We start from the raw sequence: 14,362 nt of genomic DNA on the forward strand, positions 1-14,362 counted from the left end.
TTAATAATGTTTGAAAAAATCATTAAACAAAAGTGCTCTCAACATCATAAAATTAACAATATTGTAAAACACCAATAAAAATGAAACGATAGATAAAACCATGGACATTGGTGATACTACAAGTATTTCTTTTTTTCTCTTTATTTTAATTTTTTAATAAGGCAAATTATAATAACTTTGGTCAGTTGATGATTGGGTTTGGAGTTATCCCAAAATGGATTAATTGTAATACAGAGAAAAGAAAAAAAGAAATGCTGAAATTCGTCAATAAAATATCACCATCTGTGAATGAATAGGAACCAGTACAGAAAGGAAATAAACAATCCATTAATACTAATAATACCATATTTATTAGTATTAATGGATTGTTTGTTAAGACGGTTTAAAAAAAATCGTTTCATTCGCTTTAAAATTGTCTAATTTTAATTCATAAAACGCCTCTCTTTGTTTCTGCCATATTTTGCGTAATTTAATTGATTTTAACGTTTCATTTGATTTGTTTGAATTGGCAACCGAAAAATGTTTAAACACCTCTCAATTTTGTGAATAAACGTATGATACGAAATCCCGAGTTTCAGTTATTGTAAAACGTGAACGTATTTTAATATATGCATTTGATCAATGTTTCACGGATGGAAACACGCCGAGCTCGCTTGATCTGAGAGGAAAAAAATTGAGAAATAAATGTATGTTCAGTATCGAACCCCAACCGCCGATGGGGAGTCCGCATTTAATTCCCTTCTGTGTAAATTTCAAAGGTTTTTAACGCTTTCTACAGTTTAAAAAGGGAGGAAATCACTCCAAATCCACCTGCGAAAGAAGTGAATAACATGTAACCAAACCAAGTTGTACGATTCATAAAACAGTATATTATATTTTTCTAAAAACCAAGAATAATATAAACTAAATATTTAAATTAATTATTCTTTTTATGTAAGGCCTTGGTTGTGATGAAAAAGCTAGGGCCAAAAGCGGGATTCGAACTCATCCCATATAAAATAATGCTCCAATCCTTGTCACCATCCCACCATTATGTATTGACATATTATATACGTGCCCTAAATAACTCTATGTTAAGTTGATTTATTGTTTTTATGTAAAGTGTGTTTGAGATGAAAAATTATTGTCACGAACGGGATTCGAACCCACGAACTTCGACTCAATACGCCGCTGCTCTAACCGCTTGCGCTAACGTGACTTCGGTCTACTTGGTCTCGTGGGTGTGAATGCTGCTTTTGACACTAGCGTTTTCATCTCAATCAAGAGCTTATGTAAAAAGTATAATTAATTGAAATAATTAATATGGTAAATTAGATCACTAGACACAATGGGTAAATATAAAATAAATAGTTCAAGATTTACGTTAATTACATTAATTATAGATTTTATCTACGGACTTCATTGAGATGAAAAACATACTGAAGTTTTTTTATGAACCAAGTTCTTTGATAAAATGTTTCATTCAAATTAATTAATTTGAACAAATAATACGCCCAAACTATGATTACTAAATACTTATAAGGATTAATTTAAATTAATATTGTTTAATTACATCAAACTGAACGTTGATTTTCGTACTGATAATTCAACTTTTATTCTTAAATGGGCTTCCGTTTAAGAAAATAAATCAATTTAAATTTTGTTCAATTGGGAATTCTTGGTTGAGTATACACGTCACAACCATACGCCCGGAGAGGTCTTATAATTAACTTACAAAATTAAAACTTAGTTTTAAATGTCTAATTTTGATCGTGTTTCATGTAGTCTTTTTAATAATTTATAACGACGGTTTGTCTGCTGTCTTCCCTGTCTTGTATGGGGATTCCATGGTAATTAGCGAAAATATAATTTTTAAAAAGGACACAAACCCTTGTTGGATCACGCGAGTTTATTTTTCTGAATTACATTTTGTATTTTTACTTTTTATTTATTCGTATTTTTATATATATTAATAAAATAAGTTAGCTATTCGAATTTGACTGCAGTTGAGTGCAATGGGTATATTGCAAACTCTAATATTTTGGACATTTAAACCTTATGCATGAAATATAATGAACGAAAATTCAAAAATTGATCAAATCGGTTTAAATTAATAAAAAGCAATAATTATTTTCTTGCTTCAACAAATTTCACAGTCAGTAAACATGAAGAAGTTTGAAAAATTAGATTTACATTTTGATTGTGGACACTACAACAAGAATTTTAGTCCGAATGTATCTTTTTTTGTTTACTTAAAAATTTTATAAATGTTTTTACGATAAATGTTGAAAATAAAGGAAACTATTTCAAAAAGATAGTTATAGCAGTATAAAATATTTTCCGAGTCAACACCGTATTAAACAAACGTCAGTGTGAAATGACGAACACTTCCAAAAATTAGATGTATAGTTTAAAATTACTTAAAGAAATCCGTAGGAAGGTGTTCACAAGATGTTTATTATACAACAGTCTATTCTCAGCTAGTTTAAATCTAAATAAACAACATTTTAAGCTTAACTTGTACACAAAATGTTCTTGAACAAAACCACCAAGAACGTTCAAACATGCTTACTTTGATATATCCTAATTACAAATAACAAAATAAAAAATCTGTGATAAAAAGCATTATTGCCCTGATACAGCTGATTAAACATTCAGGAACTCCACACTGTAGTAAGCATATTGAAATAAAAATTCTTTTGAATGAATCTCTTAAAATGAGTCCTAGTAGTACTACTCTTTTTCCCAACAGATGAAAGGGCGTCATAAATTATCGCTCATTTATAAAACACACTTCCACTTCTAAGTATTTGCGAGCGGTTTTTTGTGTTGTGAAAATCGTTTGACCTTTAGTTTCATACCCATGAACATGTTAGTTCCTGGGCAAAGTATGTTTATTCTTATCAGCAAAACTTGCTTAGGAAAAAATATATAAGCTTGGCATAGTCAGAATTCTTAATTTGATGAAAAGTTCTCTGCATTTCTCGATAGCCAGCTCAGAACATAACACAAATAATTAAAACACATTTCAGTGTGAACTTCAGCCCCAAAAAAACATTAGTCCGTAATTGAGGTTTGAATGGAAACCGCTCGTATAAACTACTCTGATTGTGTCGATTGCAGAAAGGAATCTTATAACAAAATTAAGTCGACCGAGATTCAGGTACATATGTTTCCCCTTGGGGCTTGCAATGTCATCAGAATGACAATGAGGTTCTTTAACGTGCGCACCTGGCACATGGCATTAACGTTTAGATTATCAAGATAGAAGCGACACCCCTCCGCTCACAAGTGGTCATTGTTCATTCTGTGAGGTTTGGTTCAGAATTCACTGCATCACATAGACTTAGTGAATTTCCTCTCTTGGCCCGTGCGAAGGGGTGGTCTACAACTATGCACCCGGCCGAGTGCCGCATAGCTATTGGAAATTGTTTCACTGATGAAATGCACCAGCTGATTAACTGTGCTATACTAGCTAGATTAAGAAGACAACTCTATCTACCTGAGAGTACGGGCCCCACCAGAGCCGGAACTACCGTATCTTCTCCGGCCGCGGTTTTGTTTATTGTGGTATTTTTACCCCCTAGAGGAACGCTACATTCGATAAAGGAAGCCTATGAAGGCACCACCGAACAACAGGCTCATCTCTAAGTATCCGCTAGGGGCCTCACCTACGACCCCCACGTACGATTCTATTCCCACGTAGCGCGCTACTGGGCTTGGAACTTGGACCCACTTGCGCTACCCCTTAGTTCAGTTGATTATGCACCCTCCCCGTCTTTGCAGGCAGGATCTGGTAGGAGGGACCCTAATCCCTCTGTGCCACCGATCCGGCACCCGACGTCCGCGGCTGATTCGAAAGCCGACAACTCCCTTTACCCATTCGAGGGACTATGTAGGTCTTCGCATCCCCGCATGCTATACGCTTCCTTCGTCCGATCTTCCATATGCACGCGGAAGGTAATTACGGAGATAATGCACGCAGGGAAACACGAATACAGCTTGTGCTTTAGAGCATGCGTCACTCTACAACATTATGTTGTGCTTGGAAACACTCCTTGTATCGAAGAATATCCCTGTTATAGGAGGGGACTGTAGGAATTTCCTACAGTCCCGAGGAAAAGGGTTGAGAAAAAGGACATCCCCAAGAACCGAGGATCACCTTTTTGGGTTGCACCCCTCGCCACTGACATGATGTACGATGTATCAGTTTAGGGTAGAGTTGGAAAATATGTTCCTCCTATGTTAGTATGCTGTCAAGGAAAACACCCATCACTTTGTGAGACTGGTCCAATCGAGACTCGCCATTTACCGCGATGCCTTACTAATAATAAGAGAATCGCTAAATCTAAGAGCTACTGTGCTTTTATTTATTTATTTTTTTAATACTTAAAAAGGTGTCTTTCGCAAACAGATAAAAATGTACAACCTCAGCTTTCTGTTCGCAGTCAGTATATATTAAAAACAAGAGATGGCCTTATATGGCTCCCTGAGGTCATCTGTACTTGATTGGGATCTCGGAAGATGTCTCCCCACTGAATTTCGTTTTCTTGTGGGGATCCTGCAGATAAGAAGCAACCAAGTCAACAGCTTGTCCAAAATATATCCGCTGCAGGGAGTATATTTGATTTCGATTCAACAATGCGACTAATTAGTCTACTGTGCGCATCTTCTGTCGAAAGTCATTTTCTAACCGCGAATTGATTTTCAGATAAATTTTTTTTTGGAAAAATTCAGCTTAAACATAATTATTGATTGGTTGGTGATTGGTGACAGTGACCATTTTCTGGTCCCACCTTTTCCCACTGGTTGAAGTTGCAATTTTCTTCCATCATTTTTCTTGAGGAAAATTTTATCTAACGATAAAAGTTCTTTAAACTGAATGGAAAATTTATTACCTTCTTTGTATATAAAGTTTTGTTTAATCTTATTTAATTAGTTGTCCGCCCTCAATTTTAGTTACAATATAAAGCAATCAGGGATGAGACTGGGAGAAAAAACACAGTTCTTTATCGAGCTTTTGAGGTATGCCTTCGTCTGGCTTTTGAAACATTAATTAATAATTTCATAAACATGAACATATCTTTACAATTAAGACGACTATGGATTCAATATTTAATTACATTGGATGTCTTTAATTTTTGTGTTAATTTAAAAGCCCTGATGAAAGAGATTTCTCAAAAGCTCGACAAAGTAACTAAGCGTTTCCTTTCTAATTAGGATTTTATTATTTTCTAATCTCATCCCTTCTCTTGTTTTTATTGTATTGTTTTGTTTATACTTTTATTATATGTCATTGCATACATTTAAATTCATCAAACCTAAGAATTGTTTATGGTTGATGACATGACCATAGAAACAGGTTAAAGAGTCAAGGTCATGTTAATCCTCTGTAATGACAGGTGTTGATGTGATTAAAACTAAAGGGTAGTGGCAGTGTTTGGATTTGAAAATTCCATTTGGGGGCTTATATTCGACATAAATCCGCCAAGTATTGTAATAGATATTATTTATAAACTATCTATTATCCGAAGAAAATTTTTAAGGTTAAAGGATAAAGGTTAGTATCATTTATTCTCAAAGGTGGAAGTGGTAGAAGTTGGGATTTGGTCGTGAATCGAGTTGACAACTTGTTGTATGTTGTACTGTGTTTTGGATACGCGTAGGGTCGTGCTTTTCGGCTTTTCTTATTGATTCATATTCCTGTCTCGTTCCCTCTTTTATGTTGACTCTCATCCCTCCTTTGTAACGCGCTCGGCCTTTCCTCTTTCTTACGTGTAATGCCCGCGAGGTATTGCATAAAAAAAACCTTACGGTTTACACTCCATCACCTACGGTGTCGGGTTTTTTTCTCTGCTCAGAGACCTCCCGCCTTATTCATATCCAAGTATAAAAAGAACTCATTAAATCTATTGAACTGTGACACATAATATTAATTTTTCTCAAGTTATGCTATAATGTAAGAATCTTGAAAAGCTATTAAAAAAAGTAAGTAATTTTCCATGTTGCAAAGAATTTAACGATTTTTCCTGCATACTAGTAGAGAATTTTCCAACCATAAGAATATTTTAAGTTAAATTAAATAAATAGATAAAACATTATTCATATCAGGCAAATAAACAGAAATGTTTCAATAATTATTTATATCGTACAATGGCAATGCTTTACACACTACCCGTACGCCTGTCTCACGGTACATCAGGGATTCATCAGTCGAGGATAAAATGTACAAAAATAATCAGTATATACTATGTACTTTATACACCCAATAAAAATGCTTCCAAAAAGCCTAGCGTGCTCAATATTTCTCGGGCTAATTGGAGAAGTTTTTTCATTCACGCTAATAAATTACACATAGAAACAAGAATTCAATCATACTGCCGCACAGAAGTCGATATTCCTCCAGGCCTTTCTTTCCACATCTTTCTAGTCCTAACATGGGATGCTTTTTATTTTTATATAATTTCGATGTAATATTCTTTGGCCTACCGGGTTCTCCATTTATATCATTGTACTTATCATATTAGTTGCATTGGCAACTGCTTTGTTTGTTTAAAAGATTAGCTTCTGGATCGTCTAGTTTACTCTTGACTATCTTTGATGGCCTATTTTTGTTCGCTGTTTTCCCTATGTACCCCCCACACCAAAATGTTCTTTTACCCACTAACATCGACCTTTTCGTATAGTTTGAGAACTTGTAATTTTCTCATGAATTTTTCAATTTATTGATTACTTTCATAATTCAACTTATTATACACGATTTGTTGAAATGAATAATTTGTGTCACAGTTGTGACCCACGATCTTCGTGTCTTTATAATATTTTAATAGAAATAAAGAGGCTGAAAAATCAGCAACAGCACTGGATGACACGTACACCTAGGTTAATCCAGCGGATATTAAAAGCGGTGGTAAAAGTGGAGAAAAGATTAAGGTGGAATGACTTGCAAGTCCGCTGGACTGGCATGACCGACAAACTAAAATCTGTGAAACTGACTGGGAAACCTTGGTCCGGAAGAACATATAAAAGAAAGACAGAATAATTCTTACACGATTAAGGATAGGCCACACCCACCTGGCACATGGGCACCTCCTCGTTGAAAACAGACCCACGAGGTATCCCCTGTGCGGCGCGGCTGGGACAGTAAAACATATTTTAGAAGAGTATGAACGTGTAGCACCGCATAGGATTCGGTGTGGCCTGCCTAACGATTTATGGAAAATATTAAAGCTCATCAGTGATACCAATATATGTTTAGCGGTTAATAGACCGTATTAATTATTTGTTAATTATTCCTTTTATCTAAGTCTTGGTTGAGATGAAAAACAGCGTCGCGAGCGAGATTTGAAACACCGACCTAAATACGCCGCTGCTCTAGCTACTTGAAGTCATGTTAGCTGAAGTGGTTAGAGCAACGGCTTATTGCGTTGAAGGTCGTAGGTTCGAATTCTGCTCGTGTCATTAACTTTTTCTTTTCAACCAAGACCTTTAGATCAAAAGAATACTTAATTGAAGTGATCATAAAAATAAACCCATTGAATATTTGAAATCTATAAACGCATATTGTTATATATACCCGTCCACGCGTGGTTTTTATGTCTTTTCTTAGCATGAATGTATTTATTTGCGTGCATGGTAAGTGTGAATGGATTGGTATTGGCGGAATATAGAGTACCCCGCAGACCTGTCAATTTGGTTAGTTCTACTTATATAGTGAATGTGTGCGGTGTGATAGGAGGGCGAGACAGCGGCGTAATATCAATACCCCGGTTCCTCCCTAATTTCTATTTCTACATACGGTTTGAAAGGCTCTATCTGTGAGAATGTATTTATTTGCATGAGTGGTAAAGTGTGGATGGACAGGTCTGTACCGGAATGCAGAGTACTCTGCAGACATGTCAAACTAATTAAGTTAGGGGTAGAATAGGTTTTTTTATCTCTGAGTGCGTGTGCGTATGCGTGTAGCTATAATATTGATTGAATTAGGGCCCGTCTCCACGCGTGAGAGATGTCTATGAAGGGAAATGTATCTCATATTTCAGCAGAAATTAATTCGCCCATGAGGGGCTACTGATCATGGATGTGTAGGAAAAAACGCAGAATAAGATAAAATCCAGAGTAGCGCCGGCTATGGCAATAGCTGTTTGCCCGCAAAAAAATTAATTAATTAATTTAAAAAAATATATATATTCATTATATATATAATATATTCATTCACTTGCTTATATTCACACATCCATCGGAGAGGTCTCTAGTATATTGCCAAGGTGGAAAATTATCTGTTGGTAATCCTGATTGATGATTATATTCAGGAAATTTTCTTTAACATTTTTTTCATGCATTCAGAATTGTGTAGTGTTCCACCAACTTTAATGAAAGTGTAATCTTTATCAAAAACTCTAGATTTTCTTGAGCCCTTTTATTTTATTTATTTAGATTTATTCTTGCATGTCAAACATAAAAACACAAACAGGAAGCAAAATGCCAACAAAGATAAGATAAATAAGATGAATTTACAATAATAAAAATAAATAATTACAAATCATAATTTTTTTAACTTGTACATATTTCTATTGAAATGATTTTTAACATTCGTACTGTCTGATGTTTATGTTAATGAATTTTTGTCATACAAACCAATATATATTTTTAACGAAAAAAAAACATAAATTTTCATAGTATTTCTTCATTTAACAAAAATAATATTATACAGGTTCAATAGGGAGCAAAGTGTAGCGTACATTTTAATATAGGTAATAAACCGGATGTCACAGCGCCGTTAAACATAATTAACAATCGTTATTATTAGATACGTGCTGTCTTGTACCGACGTCATTTGTTTCATTCTACATCACCGTGTAACGTAATCGGCTTTGTTAGACATCTGCATTGTTGATATTTCGAACATAGCATAAACACCAGTTTCTGGCGAAGGCCTTAGGCTAATCAATATAACATAATATCCTATAATGTAATTAATCGTTAATCAATTAATAATTATTTTACGGTGTATTTTTTATTATATACACATTGTTCAATTATAGCTGGGATAAATCAACTGGTGAATTATAATATAGAAGATAATACTCAAGACGGCAAAAAAGGCCAGGAGTGTATCTCGGGAACCTTGCCAACATATTGAAAGAGGTAGGAGAGTGAAAAGGCAACTAGAAAATCTTTTTTGGAGGTAAGAGTGTGCTGGTTGGTCTATGACTTCTGGGACACAAATTATTTTATATTATTTATTGTTTTTTTGGTAAAGTTATAGTGCGGCAAACTACATTATGCCACGCCAGCCCTCACTGTTTTAGCTTTTCTTTTCTTGACTTCTCGCGTTTTAAACCTACCAATTTCGTTTTTTCTTTCTCAAGTGACTTTATTGTGTGGTATGATATTACGGTAACGAACATCACTTTTCTTTATCCTATTCCTAGCCCCCTGTACCTCAGGGCCTTGTCAATTGTGGACAAAATAACACAAATAAACGGTAACAAAGAAAAACACAGAAAACACTTACATAAAAAGAATAATTAATTGAATTTCAATTACTGTTGAACTTTAAATTAAAACTACAATTTATGCTGATTTACAATTAATACCTCACAGTTTGCACTTCGCATTTTCAGGTGTTGTTTATTACATTTAAAATAATGTTCATTTTAATTGAAAAAAGTTATTTGGTCAATCGGACCACGAACTCCAATGAATTAAATAAGCATTAATTTTTCATTTTCTTCGTGGACTTTGCAAATTGTCAAACGTGAAGCGTATCGAAATGATCTTTTGAAAGTACTATTTTTCTCGCAGCAAACGTTGTTTTTATTTTTGAAACAACGGTCGAGATAGGGACCACCGGTCAATCGCCAATAATTATTTGCTTTCACTTAATCCTTCAGGGTTATTGATCTAACGTTATACACATGCTAGTAATGAGTAGTGTTAAAGGGCCCATGGAAGCCGGGGACACGAACACGAGCGATGGGGTATTCCAGACATGTCCAGGTCGGTTATTTGTGTGAGGGGTGGCATGAAAGCCGAAAACCCGTCCTGACCTTTACCGTCCAAGCCGTTCCCTTAAGCCAAAATCAAAGTTTCATCTCGTATCCGGACCCACCTGCTTCCATTTCCGTTCTAATTTCAGCTCGAAACTCTGGGCTTGATACAGCTCAGAACGGCCAAATTACCTTTTGAAATGTTAATTCCAATCTTGCAAACAAATAGAAACAAAGACCGAGGCACAATGGAATATTAAACGAATATGACAAACGAATCTGTAGCGAAAGGAGAGAGCTTGTTAACCCCGGCCGGTATACCGTTAGGATTTTAATCCGCTTACCCTGCAAACTATCAATCGATCGGTAGTTACACTGGAATGGTGCACTTCCAATTTCCTCGTCATAATCGTAATTAAACCACACCGCTGAGCCCGTTTAAACGGTTACAATATCTATTTATTGATAGTGCATTTAATTGTTTGAAATAATACGCTCTGGGTCAAATACATTTGAACGGTGTCTGTTTGGTCAATGGACCAACCATAGGATGTACGCCGTAATATATATTCGATTCACATTTTCAATGACTTTTGTGTTTACCATTGTACCTTCATCATAGCAAATCAATGTGTTTGATCCCAAACTGCACTTTGAACTAAACTGTTATGCAGTAATGAGATATATTGAGACGTAAGATAACGACGAAACAAGATTAAATAATAGAAAAACTAAAAACATCTATTTTAAAAATTGTATAATAACCACAATAATACAATACTGCTGTTCAGTTTTTATGGCTGTTAAAAGTAATGTAATTCCTGTCATACAGAAGGCATTCACGTTCAAATTCATGTTGGGTGTCGCGGAGAAGGGGCAAAACCATTTTACAATACTTTTTCCATATTACTAATAATTCGCTACTTTCGTGGTCCTCTTGACCAATTAATACATGACAATTAATTAAGGTTTTTAGTTGAGATGAAAAAAAGTTAATGGCACGAGCGGGATTCGAACCCACGATCTTCGGCTAGATACGCCGCTGCTCTACCACTTGAGCTATCGTGACCTCGATCCACTCGGACATCTACTTCCTATCTCAACCCCACTTTATGAGTTTTCCCTCCTTTTGCCATTTTTCTAATGTCGTGTAATCGGTTTTGATTCTCGACGACAATTGAAATGGCGACGGAGAGCTTTAGTGAAGCTTTTTTAAATCATTAATTCACTACGTTCGTGGTCCGCTTGACCAATTAATACATGACAATCCCGCTCGTGCCATTAACTTTTTTTCATCTCAACTAAAAACTTTAATTAATTGTCATTACTAATAATTAAAAAATCATCGGCTCTGCCGGCATTCGAACCCCGGGCCGGTAGCATGGCAACTACGAGTCTGAAGTCCTAACGACTCGGCCACAGCGGTCCTCCTTATTGTGCTAGGATCCAACTTTGTTTAGAGATTATTTGGGTAGCCAAAATATAATACGAAAAGATTGGCAGTATATTGAACAGAATACTGAATAAAAAACCTTGCTATCACTGCCTCTCTTACTTATCACGTCTGTGCACTGTCTTAGGGTTGCAAAATTATTGTAAGTTTTGAGTTTGATCTTAGGCAAAAACTGTACACTTACCTGATTATCTCAATTAAGTATTTATCTGTTATTGATTGAAAATTTAAAAACAAATCGAACCCGTTTTTCTCCCAAATTTCAAGGTTTGTAAAATTAGAACAATTTCCTTTACAGCCCAGTTTAACGCATTCCGAACTATTTAAATGTTGGAGTGTATAACATTTGTTGTAAATATTATGTTGAAACTAACCAGCTTAGTACTAAACTAAAACTAACTTAAAATTTTTGGACAATTTAAGATTGTTGCGAGTTCGTAGTACATTGGTGTGGATTATTTAAAAGTATCCATTCTACATATTGATAGAGAATATTCTCTGGCATATTATATTACATTATTATATTTTGAAATCAGATCTTAATTGGACTAAATTGGAACAATTTATTACACGGTTTTGCTCATAAAATTTAATTACCGATTTATTTCATAGACGTGTACTTGCGTCGGATAGATGTGCACACCCCACCAAAACGTGGCAAGGCGTTGGGTAGCATCGGGTAGCGTCGCATGGCGTAGCATCTGGTAAGTGTGTTCCTGGCTTAAGTCGATGCTAGTCGCTCATTTATACAGAATGTATACAAAACATATATATTCATCACCATCTTACACAAACATAGAAAGCTAATTATAGCTTACACAATAATAGCTAATTATTATAGCTTACACAAAGCTATAGAAAAATATTCAATAATCCAGATTACTCACTCAATAATTCTCGGGGCGTGGTCGAACCCACTCCTTTCTTTCTAATGACATTTTACTCTCCAGACGTACCTCCACTTACCACCGAGTACCCGATATTCCTCGAGGCGGGATTAAAAAACCCTTCCCTTTCACGCTAATAAATTACATTCATTCCCATAAATTAACATAAACACAATACAAACATTAGTAGATTTAAAAGATCCCTATTGCGCTGAGGTGCCGTAACAGCGATCCGTGCCCGGAGCCGTGTGCAAAAAAGCCTATTCAACCGGTCCACCGATATATAAAAATATTTTCTTCAAAATCCAAGTCTTGTACAATTGAAAATGTGTGAACGTTGTATTTTTCCATAGCGGGCAATAAAGTTAATTTTCGTATTCTCTCATTTTATTTTTCTATTGATGTAGATTTTTCGCAGTATTTGACTTTATTTTTTAAACTGTTTTTCGTAACTGTTGTATTATTCAATTATTGGCATTATTTAATTTTTGTAAATGAAAATTCCTTTAAAAAACCAGATAGAGTTTTGAAATTTTAATAATTAACTTATACAAATAATATAAAGATACGCTTTGGTTGAAAATATTTTATTTTGACAATTAAAAAAATAAAAGTTAAAATTAAATATTGTAACATCATTATACCTATGGTGTAATTTAGGTACTTTTGATTTAAATAGAATTCGTTAAATAAATTAAGTAGAGTTTATATTAGTTTACGTTTGAGTAGAACAATTGCTTTTCTTCTAATTATCTCCTGAAGGTGCTAAGTATAGCTCATCTATAGATTAGCTTATCAAATTGACAACACGATTGTAAAAAAAATAAATATTGCACAAATAAATATTTCACCGCTATTTCCCGTTCATAAAGTGTTTTCCGTGTTGAAACGGCGAGGCCCAATCTGGAACCCATCGAAATCTTGATAGGAGTTACCATCTGAAAAGTTTGTTCCACGGAGTTGATATTTGAACAGTGGGGTTCATTACTGTTTTAGACCACTTAGCCGCTCCTTTCAGAAATCATTTTATTAGGAAGAATTTTAGGTCGTTAGCTCACGAAACCGGCCTTCATAGGAATTTCAGCTCACGTTTTCAACTGGAGGTTTTAATTCGACCGAGCTGTTTCACGGGAGAAATTATGTAAATCTACAGGAATTCAAAGAAGTCTACAAACTTAGATGCTAAGAGAAACAAGACGTTATTAATATTAAATAACTCTTTCTTGTGATTTTCGCTTGATGGTAGTTTTTTATAACTATTCCATCATTTTTTCATCCTAACATCTAATTTTTTAAGAGAAAATTTTGCACAAATTTCACATAAAATTTCAGTAAAAATGTATATTTTGAAAAGCTAAATTTTCTGAATATTCTTTGTCAATAGTATTAAACTTTTCAAAAAAAAAACCGATCATCAATCTGAAAATAATCTGTCGTCTAATAAAAAAAATCGTCAGAATTGATTGGGTTATGTAACATCAACCAAAAGGAAAGTAAAATAACTGGATTTAAAGGGATGACATATTCTATCCGACATAAATACACATGAATGTACACTGGAACACAATAGCGTGTTATTACTTTCGGTCAGCTACAAGAAAAAAATATTTCTCGAGATACATTTTACAGATGCTTTATCGCTATGTTGAAATATGCACCACCTTATCTTATGATAACAACCTGAATAAAAATATATTTGAATGGGCAGATTGGATGTTGATTCATCCATTTGCCAGCAAACTTTTTCCGTTGTTGGTTTACTTTTAGTTTGTTCTCGTTTCTCTAGGTGGGCATTTTTTGTCGATAATATAACATTAACTTAATATATATAATATAACTTTTGTACATACCCACCATTAATATTCTACATACCCATACAGCGTAGGTTCATTTTTCTATGATCTAAATTCCTTTTAAACGTAAAATTCCATCTTACTCCAAGATTTACATAAAATCATTCCTTATTTCCAATTAGGTTACCATTTTCATCTTTCCACGATCCGGCAAGGTTTTAGAGTTGTTGGCACTATTTTCTCCTCTCTAGAGAACAG

This window comes from Cimex lectularius, unplaced genomic scaffold, assembly GCF_000648675.2.
Source record: "Cimex lectularius strain Harlan isolate CLEC.00 unplaced genomic scaffold, Clec_2.1 scaffold294, whole genome shotgun sequence".
Classification (NCBI taxonomy): domain Eukaryota; kingdom Metazoa; phylum Arthropoda; class Insecta; order Hemiptera; family Cimicidae; genus Cimex; species Cimex lectularius.